The following is a 22500-nucleotide window of genomic DNA, read 5'->3' on the forward strand; positions in this document are numbered from 1 at the left end:
CTTACCCAGGACCGCCGAAGCAGCGTGGACCAGGGGAGAACTATACTTTGTCTTGTATGCCCTCTTCCACATAGGGCAAGCTAGAATGAACTATCTTACCCAGGACCGCCGAAGCAGCGTGGACCAGTGGAGGACTATACTTTGTTCATAACACCACAGTATTGAGTAATGTGCCCTCTTCCACATAGGGCAAGCTAGAATGAACTATCTTACCCAGGACCGCCGAAGCGGCGTGGACCAGTGGAGGACTACACAATTAAGAGGTTTGATATCGACTTGTGTGTTTCAATAGGGTACCGATGGTATGTTTTGAACCGATTTGATTTAGCCATTCTGAAGTCATCACTTGGTTGAAGCGCTGAACTAGGGAGGCATCGTTTACATATATATTGGTTTTTGCATGCTCTACTAGGTTAATGTCATGAGGTTGGCTATCGAGCATGCCCAAGTGATGACTTGATTGTGTGCTTGCTTGAATTCTTCACATTTCATACCATCGGTTAGTTGTCGAATCATTCCTCGATCATAACCTTCGTTCTTGGTTCATGTATGCTCTCTTCCACATAGGGCAAGCTAGAATTAACTATCTTACCCAGGACCGCCGAAGCAGCGTGGACCAGGGGAGAACTATACTTTGTCTTGTATGCCCTCTTCCACATAGGGCAAGCTAGAATGAACTATCTTACCCAGGACCGCCGAAGCAGCGTGGACCAGTGGAGGACTATACTTTGTTCATAACACCACAGTATTAAGTATGGTGTCCTCTTCCACCATAGGGCAAGCTAGAACTAACTATCTTACCCAGGACCGCCGAAGCAGTGTGGACCAGGGGAGGACTATACTTTATACTTCACACACTAGCCATACTGAAGTCATCACTTGGTTGAAGCGCTGAACTACGGCGGGGTAATCGTTTACAGGTTAATATCATATAGCTGCATGCTCATTAGTAGATAATGGAATATTGTATGGCAATATGAGCATGCCCAAGTGATGACTTTGTTTCAAGCTCAACAGGTAGGGTATTGAGTCCTCTTCCACATAGGGCAAGCTAGAATGAACTATCTTACCCAGGACCGCCGGAGCAGCGTGGACCAGTGGAGGACTATACCTTGTCCATTACACCACAGTATTAAGTATTGTGTCCTCTTCCACATAGGGCAAGCTAGAATTAACTATCTTACCCAGGACCGCCGAAGCAGCGTGGACCAGATGAGGACTATACTTTATACTTCACACCACAGTTTTGAGTACGCCTTGCATAAAGTATCTAGTTTGAACCACGAGGGCTCACAATGTAGAACCGCGAGGGCTCTAGTACCGATTCTCTCGGTACGGCTTGGTCCGTGTTCCTTTATGCTTGTACTCTAAGTATTAAGTATTGTGTCCTCTTCCACATAGGGCAAGCTAGAACTAACTATCTTATCCAGGACCGCCGAAGCAGTGTGGACCAGGGGAGGACTATACTTTATACTTCACACACTAGCCATACTGAAGTCATCACTTGGTGGGGGTGAACTACGGCGGTATCTATCGTTTTGGTTCGGTCTATATAGGGTCGCTTGCATGCTCATTCGAATATAATGTAATTGTGTATGGCAATATGAGCATGCCCAAGTGATGACTTTGTTTCAAGCTCAACAGGTAGGGTATTGAGTCCTCTTCCACATAGGGCAAGCTAGAATGAACTATCTTACCCAGGACTGCCGGAGCAGCGTGGACCAGTGGAGGACTTTATACTTTATACTTCACACCACAGTATTGAGTACGACTTGCATAAAGCCCCTAATGAGAACCACGAGGGCTCTCTCAATGTAGAACCACGAGGGCTCTAGTACCGATTCTCTCGGTACGGCTTGGTCCGTGTTCCTTTATGCTTGTACTCGCGGAAAGTCTCAACCAGGAGGTCTTGACTTTGATTGTCATAGTTGGACTACGACGGGGCATCCGACCATTGCTGATCGAACACCCCTGATTCATCATCTTTCGGGTAGGCGGTGCGCGCACCTCCGACGCGGAAGTCTCAACCCGGAGGTCTTGACTTTGTATTGTCATAGTTGGACTACGACGGGGTATCCGACTCATCGAATACCCCAGAAGCACACCATCTTTCGGGTAGGCGGTACGCGTACCTCCGGACGCGGAAAGTCTCAACCCGGAGGTCTTGACTTTGGTTGTCATAGTTGGACTATGACGGGGCATCCGACCATTGCTGATCGAACACCCCTGTTACACCATCTTTCGGATAGGCGGTGCGCGACACCACCGACGCGGAAAGTCTCAACCCGGAGGTCTTGACTTTGTATTGTTGGATAGTCCTCTTCCACTATAGGGCAAGCTGGAAATATTCCATTTTACCCAGGACTGCCGAGGCAGCGTGGACCAGGGGAGAACTTCACGGAATCTTCAGGCATCCATGATTGCCATAGTGCGTAAGCCGCCGCTGTGTGCGTCAACTCGTTCCCCGTGAGGAGGAGTCTAGCCGCCGCTAAAAGACGAAGCATTAAGTGTCCTCATTCCACTATAGGGCAAGCTAGAATGAACTATCTTACCCAGGACCGCCGAAGCAGCGTGGACCAGGCGAAGACTATACTTTATACTTCACACCACAGTATTGAGTACGACTTGCATAAAGCCCCTAATGAGAACCACGAGGGCTCTCTCAATGTAGAACCACGAGGGCTCTAGTACCGATTCTCTCGGTACGGCTTGGTCCGTGTTCCTTTATGCTTGTACTCGCGGAAAGTCTCAACCCGGAGGTCTTGACTTTGATTGTCATAGTTGGACTACGACGGGGCATCCGACCATTGCTGATCGAACACCCCTGATTCACCATCTTTCGGGTAGGCGGTACGCGTACCTCCGGACGCGGAAGTCTCAACCCGGAGGTCTTGACTTTGATTGTCATAGTTGAACTACGACGGGGCATCCGACCATTGCTGATCGAACACCCCTGATTCACCATCTTTCGGATAGGAGGTGGGCGCACCTCCTACGCGGAAGTCTCAACCCGGAGGTTCGGACTTAGAGTTTTTCCCATTTAAAAGTTTTTCTCTTAGCCATACTGAAGTCATCACTTGGTGAACGATTGAACTAGGGCGGGTTAATCGTTTATAGGTATCATGTGGTTTGCATGCTCTCTTAGGTTAAGGTCATGTGGTTGGCTATCGAGCATGCCCAAGTGATGACTTTGTTTCACGCTTGCTTGATTTCTTCAAGATTCCCTGTTATATAGTGTAATCATTCGAGAACAGGGAATCTTTGGTTTTGCTCAACAGGTATTGGATGTCAACTTGGTATCTAGATCGCATTAAGTCTCAACCCTTAGGTTCGGACTTGTATAGTGACATCTTGTTACGGTCTTGAGTCTCAACCCGCAGGTTCGGACTACTTAGTGTTTGATCGAATATAATATGGCAACTTGTGCCTAAGTCTCAACCCGCAGGTTCGGACTTCTGTTTATTTGGCCAATGTATGTATAAGGCAACTTGTGCCTAAGTCTCAACCCGCAGGTTCGGACTTGTGTATTTGTTCGAAGTCATGTATAAGGCAACGTGTGCCTAAGTCTCAACCCGCAGGTTCGGACTTGTTAGTGTTTCGTCAACTTTCATATGGCAACTTGTGCCTAAGTCTCAACCCGCAGGTTCGGACTTGTGTATTTGTTCGAAGTCATGTATAAGGCAACTTGTGCCTAAGTCTCAACCCGCAGGTTCGGACTTGTGTATTTGTTCGAAGTCATGTATAAGGCAACGTGTGCCTAAGTCTCAACCCGCAGGTTCGGACTTGTTAGTGTTACGTCAATTATCATATGGCAACTTGTGCCGAAGTCTCAACCCGCAGGTTCGGACTTCTATAGTGTTTCGTCAATTATCATATGGCAACTTGTGCCGAAGTCTCAACCCGCAGGTTCGGACTTCTGGAAGGATCACTTGGCCACTAATGATCCTTCCGCAGGTTCACCTACGGAAACCTTGTTACGACTTTTACTTCCTCTAAATCATCAAGTTCGGTCAACTTCGATAAAGCAGACGCGGTTCACGAGGATCCAGCGAACGATCATCTCCAAAGACCTCACTAAATAATCCATCGGTAGTAGCGACGGGCGGTGTGTACAAAGGGCAGGGACGTATTCAACGCTGGCTGATGACCAGCACTTACTAGAAGTTCCGAGTTCATATGGACCATTGCAATCCATAATCCCTACTAAGTGAGTATTTGAGTGATTTCCCGTTCCTCTCGGAATAGGAGACACGCTGCTACCCACATTGTAGCACGCGTGTAGCCCAGAACATCTAAGGGCATCACGGACCTGTTATCGCTCGATCTCATTTTGCTAAACACAAATTGTCCTGCTAAGCAGCGTACCGTAAGTGCACTTGCGCACACGAACAGCGAAGGTGTCAGGTCATACTCCACCGAAAGGTCCTAACCCGTTCCAATCGGCATCGACGCATTAACGCTGACTGCGTTCTAGTTAGCATATGTGAGTCACGTTCGTTATCGGAATTAACCAGACAAATCAATCCACGAACTAAGAACGGCCATGCACCACTACCCTTAAATTTGAGAAAGAGCTATTAATCTGTCTCACCTCCATAAGTTCGGACCTGGTAAGTTTTCCCGTGTTGAGTCAAATTGAACCGCAAGCTCCATTTCATTGTGGTGCCCTTCCGTCAATTCCTTTAAGTTTCAACTTTGCAACCATACTTCCCCCGGAACCTGACTTTGGTTTCCCGGAAGCTACTGAGAGCACCTGGTTGTAGCGTCTCCCAATTGCTAGTTGGCATCGTTTACGGTTAGAACTAGGGCGGTATCTAATCGCCTTCGATCCTCTAACTTTCGTTCTTGATTAAAGAAAGCATCCTTGACAAATGCCTTCGCTTTAGTTAGTCTTACGACGGTCTACGAATTTCACCTCTCGCGCCGTAATACTAGTGTCCCCAACTACTTCTGTTAATCATTACCTCCGGTCTGAGTACAAACCAATGAAAGATTAGACCAAGGTCGTATTCCATTATTCCATGCAAGATTATTCTAGGGCGTTTGGGCACCCTGCTTTAAGCACTCTAATTTGTTCAAGGTAAACGTGAGCGGTCGAGCTCTATGTTACACTTGCACCCGTTGAAGGGCACACCATGACACAGACTTGGTGCCCTACCACACCATTGAGTCGCAACCAGATTCCGACTTGGCCCACCGACCACGGGTTGACCGGGTCGGCGGAGCCGGACTGTGTTGGACAAGTATCAACTTCGAACGTTTTAACCGCAACAATTTTAATATACGCTAGTGGAGCTGGAATTACCGCGGCTGCTGGCACCAGACTTGCCCTCCACTTGATCCTCGTAGAAGGATTTATGCTCTACTCATTCCAATTATGAAACATCATTAAAGAGTTTCATATTGTTATTTCTCGTCACTACCTCCCCGTCCCGGGATTGGGTAATTTACGCGCCTGCTGCCTTCCTTGGATGTGGTAGCCATTTCTCAGGCTCCCTCTCCGGAATCGAACCCTGATTCCCCGTTACCCGTTGCAACCATGGTAGTCCTCTATACTACCATCCATAGTTGATAGGGCAGATATTTGCGAGATCTGTCGTCGGTGCGAGACCATACGATCAGCATCATTATCCAGACTTCAACTCAATGACACGGAGAACCCGCGATTGGTTTGACTAATAAGTGCACCAGTTCCCGCGAGGGTCCTGGCATGTTGCATGTATTAGCTCTAGATTTTCCACAGTTATCCAAGTAACTAGGTTGATGATCTCGTAAATTATAGCTGTTATACTGAGCCTTATGCGGTTTCACATTAAATCTGTTTGTACTTAGACATGCATGGCTTAACCTTTGAGACGAGCGTATATTACTGGTAGGATCAACCAGAATTCCGACTTTGCGTTCGAATGTTCATTGTCCCATTGCACCCGGAGGAGCAAACACCACGTTCTATATGTTGTCAAGTCCGGTAGCACACGGGAGGCGAGCCCCCGTGCGAACCTCATTGCCCTCGTATCACACACACCCGATGCACCGGACAGGCACTTGAGCGGCATTCGACTCCGCTAAGCGCTCGTGCGCCCGATTGTGCATGCGCTGACGGGGCCTTCATACCCCTACCACAGCGACCTTATGCCAAACTTCCATGAATACTTAGGTGGGCTGACAAGGGCCTTCATTTCCCTACCATCAACTAAAGGACACGCTAGGCGCGTCCGATCATTGCAACTGCGGGGCTTTCATACCCCAATCACCACAGTACGCAATTCACCAGAGTTTAATCACAACCCCCCCGGACATGGCACACTATTAACTTGCAACAAAACTTAGTGTGTGCCGGGCACATCGGTTCCACAAAATCATTCCCGATGTACCCCAATTGGGGTTGTGAACGCATCCATGGTCCTCTGACACACCCAACCAAGCGTGGATACTACATACCTCAAACACCCAGTACACTAACAGACAAATCAATATATGGTTGCTTTCCCCCAGACATTTGCCAATCACTTGGCACCCGGACGGGAACTCGCTCCTGATTGCGCCAATGCCACCCATTTGCCAAGAGCGAGTTCTGTATGTAGATTTCATTTGGAAAGACAACCGTGTACTGGATATTCTATCCGACGATTACAGATGACGAGTACGAGACTCGACTACACTCACGGATAATACATTTTGGGTCGAGATTGCTTTCGGGGTTTTCGATTGGTCTTGCGCTTGTAAACGTATAACTTTGACTTGTGGTAACTTCGGTATGTTAGTCGATCACGTGGATGTGAACTGGTTAGGGTGAGCAATATGTTCACTTGCACTCTGGGTAGGAATAGGTGAGCGCTATAGGTTAAGATCATTGTATGGTTCCATCGTGATGACTTTCGCTAGATAGTAGGATGTTTGGATAGTTATAACGTTTTTGGCCATTTGTTCATAGTGTTCAGTCCATTGAGGAATTCGATTGGTCTTTGCTTCACACACGTGGTCGATCACTTGGATGTGAACTAGGGTGAGAATAAGGTGTTCACTAGTGCTCTTAGGTTTTGGATCAGTACTGAGCACTTGATTGGTTTCGCATAATATGTATCCATAGTGATGACTCTTTCCAGCTTAAGATTTCGTTACCGGTTTCGAATCCTCCCCACGTTCGCTTTTACTTGGTTAGGTTTTCGAGTGTAGATTTGAAAGCAATCTCATGTATGTATCCCATCTGATATAAGCCACTGACAGTTCATGTCACCTCGTTCAACTCTCGCTGGGTCACAGAAGTATGTTACTGCGCCCATTATCCCTACTCGGATAGGTTCGGTTCGTTCGTTTTATACTACGGTGAGTAAACTCAATTTGTGCATCGCATAGCCATGGAAAGCAAGCTTTCGCGGGCCTCTTCGACTGTTTTGATACGAGCTGTGCCCGTGATGCTTGTCATCCCAGGATACTAGACCCCTTTGGACGACCGCATGACCATCAGAAAGTAAATTCCACGTTCGATTTGGGGTGTGAACCCCGAACATAAAGTCTTTGTGTAGAACCACGAGGGCTCTATAGTACCGATTCTCTCGGTACGCTTGGTCCGTGTTCCTTTATGTTCGTACTCTTGTGAATAAGATTCACGTTCGTTTTGGGATATTTGCTACTGTCACCGTTTGAGTACTATGGGGCTTGAACCCCTAACATAAAGTCTTTGTGTAGAACCACGAGGGTTCTATAGTACCGATTCTCTCGGTACGCTTGGTCCGTGTTCCTTTATGTTCGTACTCTTGTGTGTATAATATTCATGTTCGGTTTGGGATATTTGCTACTTTCACCAGGGTCCCGTTCTTCATACAAGTCTGCCTTGCTAATGTGGTAACTTTATAGTGTAGTTCTGACATCCCAATTTTGGGACTTAGCCGATTTTTCGTATATTTCCATATGACCCATAGGGTCCCTTTCTTCATACAAGCTTGCCTAGGGCGATCGGTCAAAACTTGTCTTACTATTCGATTGGTCTTCGCAGTTTCACCCTAGGCAATTCGCCTAGGTCTGTCTTCTTGAGGAGGCCAAAACCCGAAATAAGGAGGTCTGGCCGACCCTGAAACCTCCCCTGTCTTAACTACACTAACCCGATTTTTCAGGGTCCTCACCGTCATACAACTTTCCCTAGGTCACTTATACTCTTGACTTAGGCCATCTGACTTGGTCCGTGTTTCTTCCTAGGGTTCACCTAGGTACTTTGCCTTGCTTGATGTGGTAACTTTTTAGTGTAGTTCTGACATCCCAATTTTGGGACTTAGCCGATTTTTCATGAATTTCCATATGACCCTAAGGGTCCCTTTCTTCATACAAGCTTGCCTAGGGCGATCGGTCAAAACTTGTCTTACTATTCGATTGGTCTTCGCAGTTTCACCCTAGGCAATTCGCCTAGGTCTGTCTTCTTGAGGAGGCCAAAACCCGAAATAAGGAGGTCCAGCCGACCCTGAAACCTCCCCTGTCTTAACTACACTAACCCGATTTTTCAGGGTCCTCAGCGCCATACAACTTTGCCTAGGTCACTTATACTCTTGACTTAGGCCATCTGACTTGGTCCGTGTTTCTTCCTAGGGTTCACCTAGGTACTTTGCCTTGCTTGATGTGGTAACTTTATAGTGTAGTTCTGACATCCCAATTTTGGGACTTAGCCGATTTTTCATGAATTTCCATATGACCCTAAGAGTCCCTTTCTTCATACAAGCTTGCCTAGGGCGATCGGTCAAAACTTGTCTTACTATTCGATTGGTCTTCGCACTTTCACCCTAGGCAGTTTGCCTAGGTCTGTCTTCTTGAGGAGGCCAAAACCCGAAATAAGGAGGTTCAGCCGACCCAGAAACCTCCCCTGTCTGAACTACACTAACCCGATTTTTCAGGGTCCTCAGCGCCATACAACTTTGCCTAGGTCACTTGTACTCTTGACTTAGGCCATCTGACTTGGTCCGTGTTTCTTCCTAGGGTTCACCTAGGTACTTTGCCTTGCTTGATGTGGTAACTTTTTAGTGTAGTTCAGACATCCCAATTTTGGGACTTAGCCGATTTTTCATGTATTTCCATATGACCCATAGGGTCCCTTTCTTCATACAAGCTTGCCTAGGGCGATCGGTCAAAACTTGTCTTACTATTCGATTGGTCTTCGCACTTTCACCCTAGGCAGTTTGCCTAGGTGTAGCTTCTTGAGGAGGTCAAAACCCAAAATAAGGAGGTTCAGCCGACCCAAAAACCTCCCCTGTCTGAACTACACTAACCCGATTTTTCAGGGTCCTCAGCGCCATACAACTTTGCCTAGGTCACTTGTACTCTTGACTTAGGCCATCTGACTTGGTCCGTGTTTCTTCTTAGGGTTCACCTAGGTACTTTGCCTTGCTTGATGTGGTAACTTTTTAGTGTAGTTCAGACATCCCAATTTTGGGACTTAGCCGATTTTTCATGTATTTCCATATGACCCATAGGGTCCCTTTCTTCATACAAGCTTGCCTAGGGCGATCGGTCAAAACTTGTCTTACTATTCGATTGGTCTTCGCACTTTCACCCTAGGCAGTTTGCCTAGGTGTAGCTTCTTGAGGAGGTCAAAACCCAAAATAAGGAGGTTCAGCCGACCCAAAAACCTCCCCTGTCTTAACTACACTAACCAGATTTTTCAGGGTCCTCACCGTCATACAACTTTGCCTAGGTCACTTGCACTCTTGACTTAGGCCATCTGACTTGGTCCGTGTTTCTTCCTAGGGTTCACCTAGGTACTTTGCCTTGCTTGATGTGGTAACTTTTTAGTGTAGTTCAGACATCCCAATTTTGGGACTTAGCCGATTTTTCATGTATTTCCATATGACCCATAGGGTCCCTTTCTTCATACAAGCTTGCCTAGGGCGATCGGTCAAAACTTGTCTTACTATTCGATTGGTCTTCGCACTTTCACCCTAGGCAGTTTGCCTAGGTGTAGCTTCTTGAGGAGGTCAAAACCCAAAATAAGGAGGTTCAGCCGACCCAAAAACCTCCCCTGTCTAAACTACACTAACCAGATTTTTCAGGGTCCTCACCGTCATACAACTTTGCCTAGGTCACTTGTTCTCTTGACTTAGGCCATCTGACTTGGTCCGTGTTTCTTCCTAGGGTTCACCTAGGTACTTTGCCTTGCTTGGTGTGGTAACTTTTTAGTGTAGTTCTGACATCCTCATTTTGGGACTTAGCCGATTTTTCGTAAAATGCCATATGACCCATATGGGTCCTTTCCTTCATATAAGTTTGCCTTGCTTGGTGTGGTAACATTTGAGTGTAGTTCTGACATCATCATTTTGGGACTTAGCCGATTTTTCGTAAAATACCATATGACCCATCAGGGTCCTTTGCTTCATATAAGTTTGCCTTGCTTGGTGTGGTAACATTTGAGTGTAGTTCTGACATCCCCATTTTGGGACTTAGCCGATTTTTCGTAAAATACCATATGACCCATCAGGGTCCTTGCCTTCATATAAGTTTGCCTTGCTTGGTGTGGTAACATTTGAGTGTAGTTCTGACATCCCCATTTTGGGACTTAGCCGATTTTTCGTAAAATACCATATGACCCATCAGGGTCCTTGCCTTCATATAAGTTTGCCTTGCTTGGTGTGGTAACCTTTTAGTGTAGTTCTGACATCATCATTTTGGGACTTAGCCGATTTTTCGTAAAATACCATATGACCCATCAGGGTCCTTGCCTTCATATAAGTTTGCCTTGCTTGGTGTGGTAACATTTTAGTGTAGTTCTGACATCCCCATTTTGGGACTTAGCCGATTTTTCGTAAAATACCATATGACCCATATGGGTCCTTTCCTTCATATAAGTTTGCCTTGCTTGGTGTGGTAACATTTGAGTGTAGTTCTGACATCATCATTTTGGGACTTAGCCGATTTTTCGTAAAATACCATATGACCCATCAGGGTCCTTTCCTTCATATAAGTTTGCCTTGCTTGGTGTGGTAACATTTGAGTGTAGTTCTGACATCATCATTTTGGGACTTAGCCGATTTTTCGTAAAATACCATATGACCCATCAGGGTCCTTTGCTTCATATAAGTTTGCCTTGCTTGGTGTGGTAACATTTGAGTGTAGTTCTGACATCCCCATTTTAGGACTTAGCCGATTTTTCGTAAAATACCATATGACCCATCAGGGTCCTTTGCTTCATATAAGTTTGCCTTGCTTGGTGTGGTAACATTTGAGTGTAGTTCTGACATCCCCATTTTGGGACTTAGCCGATTTTTCGTAAAATACCATATGACCCATCAGGGTCCTTTGCTTCATATAAGTTTGCCTTGCTTGGTGTGGTAACATTTGAGTGTAGTTCTGACATCCCCATTTTGGGACTTAGCCGATTTTTCGTAAAATACCATATGACCCATCAGGGTCCTTTGCTTCATATAAGTTTGCCTTGCTTGGTGTGGTAACACTTGAGTGTAGTTCTGACATCCCCATTTTGGGACTTAGCCGATTTTTCGTAAAATACCATATGACCCATCAGGGTCCTTTGCTTCATATAAGTTTGCCTTGCTTGGTGTGGTAACATTTGAGTGTAGTTCTGACATCCCCATTTTGGGACTTAGCCGATTTTTCGTAAAATACCATATGACCCATCAGGGTCCTTTGCTTCATATAAGTTTGCCTTGCTTGGTGTGGTAACATTTGAGTGTAGTTCTGACATCCCCATTTTGGGACTTAGCCGATTTTTCGTAAAATACCATATGACCCATCAGGGTCCTTTGCTTCATATAAGTTTGCCTTGCTTGGTGTGGTAACATTTGAGTGTAGTTCTGACATCCCCATTTTGGGACTTAGCCGATTTTTCGTAAAATACCATATGACCCATCAGGGTCCTTTGCTTCATATAAGTTTGCCTTGCTTGGTGTGGTAACATTTGAGTGTAGTTCTGACATCCCCATTTTGGGACTTAGCCGATTTTTCGTAAAATACCATATGACCCATCAGGGTCCTTTGCTTCATATAAGTTTGCCTTGCTTGGTGTGGTAACATTTGAGTGTAGTTCTGACATCCCCATTTTGGGACTTAGCCGATTTTTCGTAAAATACCATATGACCCATCAGGGTCCTTTGCTTCATATAAGTTTGCCTTGCTTGGTGTGGTAACATTTGAGTGTAGTTCTGACATCCCCATTTTGGGACTTAGCCGATTTTTCGTAAAATACCATATGACCCATCAGGGTCCTTTGCTTCATAAAAGTTTGCCTTGCTTGGTGTGGTAACATTTGAGTGTAGTTCTGACATCCCCATTTTGGGACTTAGCCGATTTTTCGTAAAATACCATATGACCCATCAGGGTCCTTTTTCTTCATATAAGTTTCCCAAGACTTAGTGTTTTTTACCTTTGGACACCAATATCACCCTTACGGGTATCTTTGATCTTCGCACCATGTATTGACCAAATGTAGGTCTTGCTATGCCAAACTTATAATTGTTCTACACCAAGTCTCTATCTTGAACCATTAAGGCTCTAACTTGCACCAATTGCTTGGTACTCTTGGTCCGTGTTTCATCGCATACTGACTTCTTGACTTAGTGCTTTTTTCCTTTGGACACCAATATCACCCTTGCGGTTATCTTTGATCTTCTCACTTTGTATTGACCGAATGTAGGTCTTGCCATGCCAAACATATAATTGTTCTACACCAAGTCTCTATCTCGTACCGCCAGCTCGGTACATTCGATTAACCTGCCCTTAAGGCACCCGGGACTTAGCCATTTTTTCACATTTTTCATGATTTTGAGGCAACTTTTCTCGATTTTGTCACCTTATATCACCAAGATCCTTTCCCTTTAGCGCTTCACTCTGTTCGTATGATATTTAGCGCTGACTATCACCTTTCTATCGCTGAGCTCAACTTCTTATTCGGTGCCATAGAGCCAGAGATATTTGGTGTATGCTGTTATAAGGGAAGTTTGTCACTTTTTCAAAGGCCCACTTTGGGACGCCCATATCTCACCTTCAGGTATCTTCGATCTTCTTGTCGTCTATGGACGAAACTTAGGTCTTGTCTTGGCCAACTTATAAATGTTCTACGGCCAAGCCGTATCTCTTACCGCCAGCCCGGTATTCATGGACTTAGTTGGATTTTCGCCTCTCGTGGTAACAATTTCTGACTTTGACTCACAATAACACCCGAACGGTCACATGCTAGCGCTTTGCTTGGTAGGAATTATAGTTAGCGCTACCTTTTCTCTTTCCATCGATACCTTGTTCGTTCCATTCCATGCCATACAGCCGAAGTTATGATGTTTCCCGTTTTCCATATCATGTGGAGCTTATGCTCTGGGAAAACCATCTAACACCCGTACCACCCTTTTGGGTACCTCCGATCTCGACACCATGTTCGGGCCAAATATAGGTTATAACATACCCAACTTATAATTGTTCTACACCAAGTCTCTATCTCTTACCGCCTGATCGGTATTTTACTCGTAAGTCCAAATTTCACAACTTGTACTTTTTGGCCCAATGTACTCGAGTTTCAATTTTGGTAACATTTTTCGACTTTGACGCTTAATAACTTCCAAATCATGCTAGTTAGCGCTTTGCTTTCTTCTAGTCGTATCTAGCGCTGGGTGTTACCTTTCCAAAACATATCCTAGCTTAACAATCCATGCCATACAGCCGGAGCTATACGGTGCACAAGTCAAATCCATTTTAGCCATGTTTCATTTTTGCCAATTTTTGACCACTCGTATCACCCTTCCAGAGTGGTCCGATCTTCTCGCTGTCTATGGACGACTTTTAGGTCTCGTAGAGGCAAACTTATAAGTATTCTACGTCAACCCGCTATCTCTTACCGCCTGCTCGGTATTCTTGGTCTTGTGTGATTTTTGGAAATTTTGGTATTATTTTTCCACTTTGTCGCTTAATAACTCAGTTTTGCTCAACACTTAGCGCTTCGGTTGTTTGGGATTATAGTTAGCGCTCGGTTCGACCTTTCCAACACTGATCTTAGCTTGTCGATCCGTTCCATACAGCCTGAGTTATTCGCGATACCGTGTTTCAACCCATTTCTCAAGTCTCGTTTTGGTCCAACTTTGAACCAGCCATATCACCCTGATGGGTACCTCCGATCTTCTCGCTCTATATTGGCCAAAGTTAGGTCTTGTGGTAACGTACTTATGATTGTTCTACGCCGTGTTCGTAGCTCTTATCGTTCGCCCGCTATTTTCGATCATAAGGTGAATTTTCGCCTCTAAACCACCATTTTTCACCTTTGCCCTCTAATATGACCGACTTGCTCAACACCTAGCGCTTCGCTTGGTAGGACACATAGCTAGCGCTCGTCAAGACCTTTCCAACGCATATCCAAGCTTTCCGATCCGAGCCATACAGCCTGAGCTATAGGCGATACCGTTTTTCCCATTTTCTTGGTCACATGCACTTTAGGGTACCCCTTTTTGCCTTTGACCCTTAATACCTCCTCCGGGTCACTAGTAGGCGCTCAGCTTGGTAGGAAACATAGCTAGAGCAGGCCTTCACCTTTCCAAAACTGCCTCAAGTGTACCGATCCGACATCTAGAACCAAAGTTATGGTCATTCCTATCATGCTCTACTTTCATGGTCAACCTCCACCAAGCACACCTAGGTTGGACCAACTTTCACCAACTCATCTCGAACCCCAAATTTGCTTCGACCTACTAGGTTTCCCTAGTAAAGTGGTCAAAACATCCATTACAACACGACTGGTCTTTCTGGTGGTCGACCTAGGCGACTTTGTTCGACGACCACCACCCCATGGAACTAAAAGACGTCCCTTGATACGGACCACCGATACATTTTCCGGCCTGTCTAAACTACACTCATCGAAATTTTTTTGGGTCCCCACCGTCATACAAGTTTGCCTAGGTCAAGTTTTTCTTCCGGATCGGCCGCGGACCTCACTTTTCATTATCTAGGGAGGCCATAGGGCCCCAAAAGGGGTTTTTTAAAATTTTCGACACTTTCGACTTTGGTCGGATTTTTTCCGATTTTGGTCCGACCTAGGGACTTGGTGGTCCAAGGAGCCTCGGGACCAAACTTTTTTCTCAGGGGTCCCTACCTCCATACAACTTTGCCTAGGTCAATTTTTTGTTCCAAATCGACCGCGGATTTCACTTTTCAATATCTGGGGCTCGTGTAGAGTCCGAATATGAGGTTTTCTCATTTTTCGACATTTTCGACTTTTTTCGACTTTTTTCGGGTTTTTCGACCTAGGGGTCCGCCGAACAAATTTTGGGTCAAAAATTTTTATTGAACTAGTCGAAAGTACGCAAAAAGATAAGACTTTTTGCCGAAGACACCATGCCCCGGAACCGACTCCTTCCCCTTCAAAATTGGGGACAAACGTGATTTTTGAAACTTTTCCTTAGGGAGCCCAAGACTTAGAAAATTTTCAAATTCTCGATTTTTCGATTGCGAGCTAGCGCTTTGCGGTCTTCGGCAATGTTGTAGATCTCGACGAGATAAGACTTTTTGGTCAAGGGACATTTTGCCCTCCGACCCCTCCTTCCCCCCGCAAATCGCCCCCCAAAGTGCAATTTTTGCATTTTCACCTCTTTGCACGCACTGTTCGGCCCAAATGGCCACTTTCTATGGGTCTGAGCGCTTTGCGGTCTTCGGCAAACTTTTAGAACGTACCAAGCCCTAATTATAATTCTTCTACACCACCTTCGTACCTCTTCATCCCTGGCCGCTATTCGCGTACCAAGGTAATTTTTGTTCATTTTGTCAACATTTTTCATCTTTGACTGCTTATATCGGCCTTGCCATGAACCGATAGCGCTTCGCTGTGTTCTAACGTAAGTTAGTACTGCTCAATACCTTTCCAAATCATGTCTTAGATTGTCATTTGCTTGCATACAGCCGGAGCTATGAGCGATACCGTAAAAAGTACCGAAACTTGGAAAAATCCTTTGATCGCCCATATCCCCCCTTTGGGGGCCAGATATCGAAAAAAGTTCTGATTCAAAAAGTTGCGCCTTAACGTGTTCTAGTTATGCCTAGAACATTTCACTTCGCTAGCTGGCCTGCAACTTAGCCGTAATTGGGATTTTAGGGTGTTCTTGGAGGGCCCATTTCCTGCGACTTGGTATCTTTTGGGCCCAATGTTTCTCTAATATCTCCACGAGTTTTCCAGATAGCCTTTTCAAACTTTCAGGGTGCCTAGAACACCTCAAGACCTTTCCAACGCTATGCCGTTTGCCTCGCTCGGACATCTACAGCCAAAGTTATTCGAGGTACACGGTACCTTACCCTGTTTTCTCAGTACTTGGTCGAAAATTTCGATCAGCCATATGACCGACTTGGACAACCCTGAGCGGGTTGGCCCCATATAACTAAACTTTCGTCTCGTGGAGGCAAACTTATAAATGTTCCACGTCAACTCGCTATCTCGTACCACCTTGACGGTATACTTGGTCCAAGGGCCATTTCCAGCGACTTGGTCGCAATTTCGCTCTAAGTTTCGCTAATACCTTCGTCCGTGGACATGGTGATTTTTTGTTCGTATTTTTCCTTGATAGTCCCACTCAAGACTATTCCATACCTGAGCCAAGCGTCCCGCTAAGTGCCATACAGCCTGAGCAGTAATTCATGAAAGGTACCTCTACCAGTTTTTGCCATACTTGGGTACAAACTTTGGATCGCCCATATCTCCACTTTGGAGGCCAGCCAGCACCTTGGCCTCATATACTTTTTTGTTGGTCATACCATGCACCAAATATAATTGTTCTACGTCAACTTGCTATCTCTTCTCCAACTTGCCGTTATTCTTGGTCCAAGTCCCATTTCATTCGTTTTTGGACCCATTTTGCTATATGTTTCACTAATAGCTTCGGCCATGGACAAGCTGATTTTCTATTTGTATTTTTCCTCGATAGTCCCACTCAAGACCATTCCAAAACACACCGCAGCTTGTCGCTCGGTGGCAAACTGACCGAGTTATAATTCATGAAAGGTACCTCAACTTGGTACACCACGTGGTCGGCCCAAACCATAAACCGACCAAACGACCGACTTGGAGCACCCTGACCGGGTTGGCCCCATATAATGAAAGTTGCGTCTCTACACGCCCAACTTATGAATATTCTACGCCAAGTCGCTATCTCTTACCGGTAAGCCGGTATTCACCTTCCAAGGGGGATTTTGGTCAAGTGCCATTTCCTGCGACTTGGTCCCCGAATACGACCATCATCACCTAATATCTCCGTGGTCTTTCAACTCAGCCTCATGAAACTTTCAGGGTAGATAGGTCTCCCCGAGACCTTTCTAACGGTGAGCCGTTTGCCTCGCTCGGCCATATACAGCCGAAGTTATTAATGGTACTTGGTACCTTACCCTGTTTTTTCCATACTTGTTCGTACTTGGGTACAAACTTTGTATCGCCCATATCTCCACTTTGGAGGCCAGCCAGCACCTTGGCCCCAAATACTTTTTTGTTGGTCATACTATGCCCAAAATATAAATGTTCTACGTCAACTTGCTATCTCTTCTCCAACTTGCCGTTATTCTTGGTCCAAGTCCCATTTCATTCGTTTTTGGACCCATTTTGCTATATGTTTCACTAATAGCTTCGGCCATGGACAAGCTGATTTTCTATTTGTATTTTTGCTTGATAGTCCCACTCAAGACCATTCCAAATCACATCGCAACTTGTCGCTCGGTGGCAAACTGACCGAGTTATAATTCATGAAAGGTACCTCTTCTTGGTACACCACATGGTCGGCCCAAACCATAAACCGACCAAACGACCGACTTGGAGCACCCTGACCGGGTTGCCCCCATATAATGAAAGTTGCGTCTTTACACGCCCAACTTATGAATATTCTACGCCAAGTCGCTATCTCTTACCGGTAAGCCGGTATTCACCTTCCAAGCGTGATTTTGGTCAAGTGCCATTTCCTGCGACTTGGTCCCCGAATTGGACCATCATCACCTAATATCTCCGTGGTCTTTCAACTCAGCCTCATGAAACTTTCAGGGTAGATAGGTCTCCCCAATACCTTTCCAACGATATGCGGTTTGCCTCGCTAGGCCATCTACAGCCGAAGTTATTCATGGTACTTGGTACCTTACCCTGTTTTTTCCATACTTGTTCATACTTGGGTACAAACTTTGAATCGCCCATATCACCACTTTGGAGGCCAGCCAGCGCCTTGGCCCCATACACATTTTTGTTGGTCATACCACGCACTAGTTATAAATGTTCTACGCAAGCTTGCTATCTCTTCTCCAACTTGCGGTTATTTTTGACTCAAGTCCCATTTCCATAGTTTTTGGTACCAATTTGCTCTATGTTTCGCTAATAGCTTCGCCCAAGGACTTTGTGATTTTTTGTTCGCATTTTTCCTAAATAGTCCCACTCAAGACTATTCCAAATCACACCTTAGCTTGTCGCTAAGTGCCATACAGCCAGAGTTTTAATTCATGAAAGGTACATAACCTTGGTACACCACGTGGTCGGTCCAAACCATCAACCAACCATATGACCGACTTCGAGTCGAGCTAGCGGCTAGGCTCAATATAATGAAATGCGTGTCTTGATGCGGGCTACTGACGGTCTGAACAATGTAGCTCGCTAGCTCGTCTCTAAACTTGTGTTTTGGTCGAATATTGGGTGTTCATGTACCACTTCGGGTAACATGGACTTTGGTGCAACTTTACCACTTGTGCACTTAATAACTTCCCGGTCATTCAAGTCTTTGCCTTCATACTTTCAGGGTAGTTAGGTCTCGTCGAGACCTTTCCATACATATGCCAAACTCATCGATCGGACATCTATAGCCCGAGTTATTCGCGGTACACCGTACCTTACCCTGTTTTTTCCTCAATTGGGTACAAACCTTGGAACACCCATATCGCCCCTTTAGAGACTAGCTGGCACGTTGGCCTCATATAATGATAAGTGCACCTCAACTAGGGCTACTGACGGTCAGAACATTTCAACTTGCTAGCTCGGGCCCACACTTGTGTTTTTCTCGAATATATGGTTCAAGTGTGCCACTTTGGGCACTTTTGGACATTTTGTCCCCACACAACTTTCTTGCCTTGGTAGATAGGGTCTTGTGTTTTTGGGCAAAAAGATGCACCAAGATATGGTCTAACTTTCGTTCTTGTACCGCAAAGCGCTACCTCCAACACCCGAGGAGATAGAAAGTGATTATGTTCGGTATATCGGTCTTCCATGGCCTACTATGGTAAGCCCCTGCAGGTATGCAACCGAAGGTGCTTGGTACATGTATTTGGTGCAAAATCGGTGCAAAGTAGGTGTTTCCTTGATCGGGCTATAACTTTCTTGGTTGATGTTGGATTGCTTTGCGGTCTTCGGGGGATAGTTAGGGAACATGTTGGCCAACATTTTCTTATTCCTCAGCCTGGCCGTACCTCCTACCGTCTAGGCGGTATTCATGCTCTAAGTTGGAACTTGTGTTCCTTCGGGCAACTTTTCTGACTTTGACGCTTAATATCTTCCGTTCATATGCAGTCTAAGCTCTGCAACTCTCAGGAAAGCTAGTACTACTCATTTCCTTTCCATATCAGTCTTTGGCTTGTCGATCCGATGTCTACAGCCTTAGTTATTCACGTTGCCTGTGAAGGTAGGTTTTTGCCCATTTTCCAGTTCATGTGGTAACATTCCCGGACTTTGCCGGCTTTCTCTTCATGTGGTAACTTGCTTGCTTGTGTGGTAACTTGAAAGTGTATTTCCGACAGACCCAATCTCGGACTTAGAAGATTTTTCTCTTCATATCATATGGATCCATCATTAGGCCATCTTGCTTGCTTGTAAGGTAACTTGGTAGTGTATGTCTGACAGACCCAATCTCGGACTTAGCCGATTTTTCTCTTCAAATCATATGGATCAATCACTAGGCCATCTTGCTTGCTTGTGTGGTAACTTGAAAGTGTATGTCTGACAGACCCAATCTTGGACTTAGCCGATTTTTCTTTTCATATTATATGGATCAATCACTAGGCCATCTTGCTTGCTTGTGTGGTAACTTGATAGTGTATTTCCGACCGACCCAATCTCGGACTTAGCCGATTTTTCTCTTCATATAATATGGATCCATCACTAGGCCATCTTGCTTGCTTGTGTGGTAACTTGATAGTGTATTTCTGACAGACCCAATCTTGGACTTAGCCGATTTTTCTCTTCATATTATATGGATCCATCATTAGGCCATCTTGCTTGCTTGTGTGGTAACTTGATAGTGTATTTCCGACCGACCCAATCTCGGACTTAGCCGATTTTTCTCTTCATATTATATGGTTCCGTCACTAGGCCATCTTGCTTGCTTGTGTGGTAACTTGGAAGTGTATTTCTGACAGACCCAATCTGGGACTTAGCCGATTTTTCTCTTCATATTATATGGATCCTGGACCTAGCCGATTATTAGGTTAATATATATGGATCCTGGACTTAGCCGATTTTTCTCTTCATGTAATATGGATCCTGGACTAAGCCGATTATAAGGTTATTATATATGGATCCTGGACTTAGCCGATTTTTCTCTTCATATAATATGGATCCTGGACTTAGCCGATTTTTCTCTTCATATAATATGGATCCTGGACTTAGCCGATTTTTCTCTTCATATAATATGGATCCTGGACTTAGCCGATTTTTCTCTTCATATAATATGGATCCGGGACTTAGCCGATTTTTCCCTTCATATAATATGGATCCTGGACTTAGCCGATTTTTCTCTTCATATAATATGGATCCGGGACTTAGCCGATTTTTCCCTTCATATAATATGGATCCGGGACTTAGCCGATTTTTCTGTTCATATAATATGGATCCGGGCCAATTTTTCTCTTCATGTGGTAACGTATGCCAATCACTCACAAGTCATGGGATAAGGGTACTTGTGTTCTTCCATCTTCTAAGTCCCGCACGGGGACATCGTGATCGCCCCAAGTCCGGAATAGCGCCAAGTCAAGCCCCACGGTAGCCGTGCAGGACCTGTTAGCGGCGGCCCCACTGACAGCACTAATCCGGACTTAGAAATTATATCTTTCTAATCGAACACCACACACGCAACACCACCATACCACCATCTCCTTGCAAGTACCTAAGTACCCGCAACTCCATGGTGAAGGCAATGTTACTCCATCACCAACCTCTTTGCACTGCAAGCACTAGCGTACCCACAACACTCCGAAGAAGGCAACGGCGCGCGATGCTCGACTCCACACACCACACCACACCACACCACCGATGGCCAGCCAGCCAGCCAGCCCAGCTAAGGGCTAACCCACCAACCAACCACCAATGGCCTAGGCCAGCCGGATCCCACCTTCAAGTCCAAGCACAGCCAAGTGCTAGTACCGCCAAGTGTTCACCAACCGCCCAACACACCACACCACACCACCGATGGCCAGCCAGCCAGCCAGCCCAGCTAAGGGCTAACCCACCAACCAACCACCAATGGCCTAGGCCAGCCGGATCCCACCTTCAAGTCCAAGCACAGCCAAGTGCAAGTACCGCCAAGTGTTCACCAACCAACCATCACACCAGGTCAGCCAGCCGGTACCCACCTTCAAGTGCCATTACCCTCGGGTGCAAGCTCAATCAAGTGTTAACCAACCAACCCGGCCAAGGCAGCCAACAGGCCGGCACCCTACAGCACCGACCCGCCATCACCACCTCAACCGTTGACCATGCAAGTGGTCTCGGACAACAGGTGACACCCGAAGTACATCCGAAGAACGTATATCAAGTGTTTGCTCACCAAGTCCTCAACCAACCCCAAGTACCCGGAGGTACCCAGAGTGTTGGATCCGCCAACCCGTCCCGGCACTCCAAGTCCTTGCGAACCCAAAGTGTTTGCCCGGTAGGGCCATTGTATCACAACGCTTGCGACCATGCAAGTGGCCTCGAACAAGGTGACAGGGGTATCTTCACCAAGTCCTCAACCAACCCCAAGTACCCGGAGGTACCCAGAGTGTTGGGTCCGCCAACCACTACCAGCACTCCAAGTCCTCGCGAACCCAAAGTGTTTGCCCGGTAGGGCCATAAGACCACAACGCTTGCTAACCATGCAAGTGGTCTCGGACAACAGGCGATACCCGAAGTACATCCGAAGAGTGTATATCAAGTGTTTGTTCACCAAGTCCTCAACCAACCCCAAGTACCCGGAGGTACCCAGAGTGTTGGGTCCGCCAACCACTACCAGCACTCTAAGTCCTCGCGAACCCAAAGTGTTTGCCCGGTAGGGCCATTAGACCACAACGCTTGCTAACCATGCAAGTGGTCGCGGACAACAGGCGATACCCGAAGTACATCCGAAGAGTGTATATCAAGTGTTTGTTCACCAAGTCCTCAACCAACCCCAAGTACCCGGAGGTACCCAGAGTGTTGGATCCGCCAACCCGTCCCGGCACTCCAAGTCCTTGCGAACCCAAAGTGTTTGCCCGGTAGGGCCATTGAATCACAACGCTTGCGACCATGCAAGTGGCCTCGGACAACAGGTGACACCCGAAGTACATCCG

This window comes from Anopheles coustani (genome assembly GCF_943734705.1).
Source record: "Anopheles coustani chromosome X unlocalized genomic scaffold, idAnoCousDA_361_x.2 X_unloc_32, whole genome shotgun sequence".
NCBI classification, from domain to species: domain Eukaryota; kingdom Metazoa; phylum Arthropoda; class Insecta; order Diptera; family Culicidae; genus Anopheles; species Anopheles coustani.